Source organism: Helianthus annuus, chromosome 5 (assembly GCF_002127325.2).
Source record: "Helianthus annuus cultivar XRQ/B chromosome 5, HanXRQr2.0-SUNRISE, whole genome shotgun sequence".
Classification (NCBI taxonomy): domain Eukaryota; kingdom Viridiplantae; phylum Streptophyta; class Magnoliopsida; order Asterales; family Asteraceae; genus Helianthus; species Helianthus annuus.
This window is the reverse complement of record NC_035437.2, coordinates 154,326,550-154,333,554: the sequence shown is the minus strand read 5'-3', so window position 1 is coordinate 154,333,554 and position 7,005 is coordinate 154,326,550.

The following is a 7,005-nucleotide window of genomic DNA, read 5'->3' as shown; positions in this document are numbered from 1 at the left end:
CGTATGTGACAGGTGTTTAGGATGATTTTATTTGCTGGATGTCATGGAATCAAGCTTAGGTGGTCTAGAAACAAACTAAATAAATTTGAGTTGTCGGAATACTATTATTGTCTTTGAGAACTATGTCTATAATAACCGTTTTACTTTATATGTTATGGTATGGGACATGACGTTAAATATTTGGTAATTATAGTTGTTATAGATTCTCATGGACAATCTGTTTCGCTCAGTGACTCATCTCGATGTTTCCGTCATCAGTTGGGGTGTCACAACATGGTCCTAACCTACCAATTGAAAAAGAAGGCAAAGCTTTGTTGATGATAATGGAACTTTTTCTTTCAAGATTTGTCTTCTTGCTTTCTACATTGGTGGCTTGATGTTGAACTAGCCATGCGGAGTGTGTTACGAATAGTCTTTATATCTATAACTTTAGAGATATAATTGCCACCACCTTCATCAACACCCCATGACTACATTACCTAGATAATGACCTCTCATGAGAGTGGTGTGACCAATGGTGTAATATGAACCAACAAAGTGGTGCTTTATTATATCTCTTCAGTCTCCATTTTCTGAAATATCCCGTGCAAGCAATATCAAGGGAAAATTACACTTTTCGTCCTTTATGTTTGTATCAGATTGCAACGGATGACCTTTAACTTCAATAATTACAATCACAGTCCTTTATTTGGAAAACTCATTACACCCTACGTCCTTTGGTTCTAACCAGGTTAAAATTTTAAGTTAAGTTCATTCATATAAGGGCAGTTTAGTCTTTTTACAAATCTAATTAAAATATTTTATAAATAAAAAAAGAAAATTAAATACTTATAATATAATCTATATCTCTCATCTAAATCTCTTTGTCATCTTCTCTCTTTATTCTTCTTGGAGCTGCTAGAACCCCAATCCAACCACCATTTTCAAAATCAAACATTACAAATCAAAGTCAACATCTCCTACACCCACCTAGTATCCACATCGTTAAAAGTGTTTAGCTCGAATCGAATATGAAAACTCATTTACAGATTTGAAATTTTGTGTCAAATTACTTTACTAAAATGTTGATTTTGAACAGATTCAAAAGTAGCAAATAGGATAACAATTTTGACATTTTCTGCAAACAAAACCAAAACCAAGAAGCCAAAGTCAAATTAGAATTTTATTTATTTTTCAACTGAAAAAATTAAAAACAAGCCCCAAATGGTCAATCTCCTAATTTGATATCACAGAATGAAGTATTAGCTCCAATCGAACCTCTTATGGGTGATTTGCGGCTCAAATCTGCTGCGAATCCGTCACCTCGAAATTTGTCTCAGGTTAATTTGGAAGCTAATTTGAAGGAGTCGGCTCACCAATCTCCTGCGCTGGCCTTAAATTAGGCGAATCGGGATGGGGTCACATCAAATTGTTCATCGCCTAAGCCCAAATCTTGTTCTGCTAAGAGCAGTCCTCGAACCCAAAGATGCAGGAGATTTAAAAACAGCTCTGGTGATACAATCACATGTGGTGACTGGTTGTGAGTTGAAAGGGTATCATAAATGGCATCGGGTTTGTCTTTGGTGTGCTTGGTGGACGGATTTGGTGGTGGTGGTTTCTAGATACGGTGGTGGTGGCTGGATGTAGTGGTGGTGATGGAGGTTGGCTGAATAGATTGAGAACGAGGGAGAGAGATTGAGAAGAAAAAGAGTGAGAGAGAGTGAAGAGAAAATGAGTTTTTATATTTGATCTTATTTTATTTTAGAAATAAATTACAAGTTTTGTCCTTTATGTTTGTCCCAAATTTCAGGCGTAGTCCTTTAACTTTAAAATTGATGAGTTTTGTCCTTAATGTTTCAAAATCCTGCACGTTATGTCCTTTAAGGCAAACCCAGTTATTTTTTTTGTTAAATCTGGTCACCCAGGAGTATTTTAGTCTTTTTACACTGTTTACTTAGTATTATTAAAAAATAAAACAAAATAATTTTAGTTTTATTGTTATTATTATTAAAAGTGTGTATATATATACACCACAACCCTTCACCGCCATCTCCACCACTCTCCACCGTCACCGTCACCGTCACCACCACCCTCCACCATCACTGTCACCATCACCACCAACCTCCACCAAACACCCTTGTCAAAACCCCCTCCAATCCTCTGCCTTCTCTCTCTCACCTGCCGCCACCTCCCACCACCCACCACCTCCATCAACACACAACCACCACAACCACCTTCACCCACCGCCACCACAACTACTTTCTCTCTACCACACTACCACCACCATCGCCACCATCACCACCCCCACTGAAACCCTAACCCCAACCTGCAACAAACACCATTAAACCCACCACCCCCACTGAAACCCTACAAACCACCCAAATCAGCAACCACCACCATAAACTCACCACCCCATCCACAACCGCTCAACTTGATGAGAGAATAGATAGGGTCAACACTTGATAGATCAAAGAAATTAGAGCGATTTACCGTTGAATTGAGGACCTTCGGTATGTGATGTCGCTGGAGAAGACGGAGGACCTTTGGTATGTGATGTCGCTGGAGAAGACGGAGGAGCGGAGCAACTGTGATGTCGCCGGAGAAGACGGAGGAACAGAGCGACGGTGATGTCACCGTCACCGTCGTGCCTTCACCACCGCAACTAACCCACCACCACCGCCGTACCTAACCCGCCCGCACCTTCACCCACCCTGTACATAACCCACCAGCACCGTCGTGCCTTCACCACCGCACCTAACCCACCAACACCATCATGCCTTCACCACCGCACCTAACCCACCTCAACCACCAGGCAAACCCAGTTATTTTTTTTGTTAAATCTGGTCACCCAGGGGTATTTTAGTCTTTTTACACTGTTTACTTAGTATTATTAAAAAATAAAACAAAATAATTTTAGTTTTATTGTTATTATTATTAAAAGTGTGTATATATATATACCACAACCCTTCACCGCCATCTCCACCACCCTCCACCATCACCGTCACCGTCACCACCCTCCTCCACCATCACTGTCACCATCACCACCAACCTCCACCAAACACCCTTGTCAAAACCCCCTCCAATCCTCTGCCTTCTCTCTCTCACCTGCCGCCACCTCCCACCACCCACCACCTCCATCAACACACCACCACCACAACCATCTTCACCCACCGCCACCACAACTACTTTCTCTCTACCACACTACCACCACCATCTCCACCATCACCACCCCCACTGAAACCCTAACCCCAACCTGCAACAAACACCATTAAACCCACCACCCCCACTGAAACCCTACAAACCACCCAAATCAGCAACCACCACCATAAACTCACCACCCCATCCACAACCGCTCAACTTGATGAGAGAATAGATAGGGTCAACACTTGATAGATCAAAGAAATTAGAGCGATTTACCGTTGAATTGAGGACCTTCGGTATGTGATGTCGCTGGAGAAGACGGAGGACCTTCGGTATGTGATGTCGCTGGAGAAGACGGAGGAGCGGAGCAACTGTGATGTCGCCGGAGAAGACGGAGGAACAGAGCGACGGTGATGTCACCGTCACCGTCGTGCCTTCACCACCGCAACTAACCCACCACCACCGCCGTACCTAACCCGCCGCACCTTCACCCACCCTGTACATAACCCACCAGCACCGCCGTGCCTTCACCACCGCACCTAACCCACCACCACCATCATGCCTTCACCACCGCACCTAACCCACCTCAACCACCTGCATCTGTTGTTTGATAGAGAGAGAAGAGATGAAATAGGGTTTCAGATTATAGATTAGAGAGAGAGAGAGTTTGTTTATATAATGTTTTATTTTTAAGTTGTACAAAATGGCCCTTTAATAAAAGTTATTTACAAACTAGCCCCTGGAAAGGTCAAATGACAAGAATGCCCTCATGTGCCTTGCACATGATCAGATTTAACAAAAAAAATTAACTGGGTTGGCCCTAAAGGACATAACGTGCACGATTTTGAAACGTTAAGGACAAAACTCATCAATTTTAAAGGTAAAGGATAGCGCCTGAAATTTGGGACAAACATAAAGGACAAAACTTGTAATTTACTCTTTATTTTATTTATACTATATATTATTAAGTAAAAAGACTAAAATGCCCTTAAGTGGATAGACTTAACTGGAAATTTTAACCTTGTTAGTTTCAAAGGACGAAAAATGTAATGAGTTTTCCAAATAAAGGATTGTGACTGTAATTATTGAAGGTAAAGGCTATCCATTGCAATCCGATACAAACATAAAGGACGAAAAATGTAATTTACCCCAATATCAAATTACATACCTTGACTTTCTTTCTTTCTTTTTAAGTTTTAATTACATATCTTATGTTATAAATATTATACGTTTTTAACCCGATAATTTAATTTTTTTCTTATAACTTTTGTTCATTAGTGAATAGTATTCTTTACTTTTTTTTAAAGTGCCCATGTGCTGAGAAATGTGTCTTTGTTGGTTATGAGATGAATCAGAAAGGATACTGATGCTATAACCCATTACGACATCGTGTGATTACCACTGTCCACTGCGACTTTCTTGAAACAGAATATTACTATCAGTCCCATCTCAGTGGTCAGGGGGAGATAGAACATGAGACTCACTGAGTTGGTTGAAGTGGAGTCCATCCGCAAGCGAAGACGAGTCATCTCATACATCCACACATAGTAAGCCTCTCGAGAGTCTCACCCAAGAATCATCTAGACTGGTGTTCGAGGTAAGTAACCCCCTCCACCGTCTCTCTCTTTCTAACAACCCCACCGGTCTTCTTCCCTTATTTTCCGACAATCCCACTGGCCCCCACCTTTAATTTCTGGCTACCACATCCATCATCTTCTTCACCTTCAATATCACACAAACAAGCCAATTGTTGAATTATTTAAGAAACCACATTAAAAACACATTAATGTACCATGTCTCTGCTGCATTCTTCTCAAAACACATTAAAAACATAAATACACAAATAAGCAATAACAACCACTAGAGTAAAATCCCTAAGTTAGGCCCAAGCGAATAATAATAATAATAATAATAATAATAATAATAATAATAATAATAATAATAATAATAATAATAATAATAATAATAATAATAATAATAGTCTTCTTCGTCCTCGTCCTCCTCTCCTCGTCGTCGTAGTAGTAGTAATAATAATAATAATAATAATAATAATAATAATAATAATAATAATAATAATAATAATAGGTCTTGGGTTCGATTTTTACAAATGGGGTTTTTCCCATATTTATTAGGTTTCCTTCAGAATTGGTGTATAGACATTATGCTTAGTGAAGATGGATATGATCGAGTGATTCCCCTGATAACACAATGATACTCTAGTGATCCGTCATCAATTCAAATTTGCTTTAAAAAAAAAACGAGTTGGTGTAAGCCTGCGCGTTGCAGCGGGATGTTGATTATGAATGTTATGAATGTTTTAGTATCACTATATATTAGATGCGAAAATTCTTAAGTTTATTTAAAACATCATTATTTTATTGTTTTTTAAAAACAAAACTTAATTTTTTTATTTTATCAAAATACTAAATTCTGAATTTTAAATAACTATATAAAAAATATTAATGTTCCTAATTAAATGCTAATTCATACAAAATATTTTAAATATTAAATCTGATTTTTCTTTGTTGTTTCCTTTTGAACCCACTTTCAAAAATAAACTGCCGCAAATATAATCTGAATATTGACTTTCACAAAAGTCAAAATTTTGCTCAACTAAAACTTGCCGTTAAAATCCCTTTCGTCCATTATGATCTGCTTCAAAGATTTCAATCTTTTTTATTTCGTTTGATTCCTTATTTGATCTTTAGACTCGGATTCCCTTCTTCATCGAATATGAGTTTAACGAAAAACTTAAATTTGTTTTTTTATTTGAAAGTATTTGATTCAGTGCTCTTAATTTTCCTAAACTTTGTTTATTTTTGAAATCAAAAAATGATTCTGATGTTGCTTCAAAATTTATGAAGATTTTTTTTTGGTTTGAATTTTTCAAAAAAGAGTTCAATGGATTAGAAGAATAGACTAACAGAAACTGTTATTTTTGTATTCGAACATCAATTTGTTTATTCGTTTTTTAATACGTTTAATGGATTTAAGAATTTCACCATAAATCTGTGAATTCTCGATTCGCTATTTCGTTTTGTGACTCACCGGAATTTCTTGCCGGAAATCAGTTGGCGCCTTGGGTCGGTTGTCCGGATGCTTGTTACCTCTGCCGCTGGGAATGGGACTTGGGCACTACCGTCGATTCCGGTGTTTTTGGTGGCCGTTATCATTTTTGTCTCTGTTGCCTGCAACCTGAATCATTGATCTTTGAATATCGGAATCTTCGATCGCTAATCTCCAAGTTGGTTTTTAAAATTGTGATGGGTTATAATTGATCCTTAATAATCAGTTGATGATGACGATCAAGAATGAATCGGCAATTAATCTTCTCTTTGTTGATTTTGTAAGTGAATCGCAAAATAAGGGAGTATGTTGGGGTTCCGTTATTTTGGTTTGATGAGAGGGAGTTCTAATAGGAAAAAAATGATCTGGATAAATTAAATGTCATTATGTAATAGTGTGACACACCTTTTCGAATAGTCATAACTTCCATATTTAAGTGTAGTGAACCATTGCATCTTTTCATATATCTTATATCTTATGAACTGTCATGATGGTTTGTTATGTTTTATATGGGTTGTGACTTTTAGAGGGGTGTGATATTTTTAAAGTAGTTTAAAAGGTTGTGACTTTTTGTATGTATATTAAGGGTTGTGACTTTTTGTAAGGGGTATGATAAATTTAAAAGTTGTGACTTTTTTTTTTTTTTTGTAAATGGTGTAATATATTAGTTTGAAGGAGTAAATTGTCATTTTAGTCCCTGAGTTTTGTCCAAATTTGCCATTTTAGTCCAAATAGTTTTTTTTGTTTCTGGGTCCCTGACTTTTCCCTTTTGTTGCCATTTTGATCACATACACTAACTCCATCCAAAAACTCCATTTT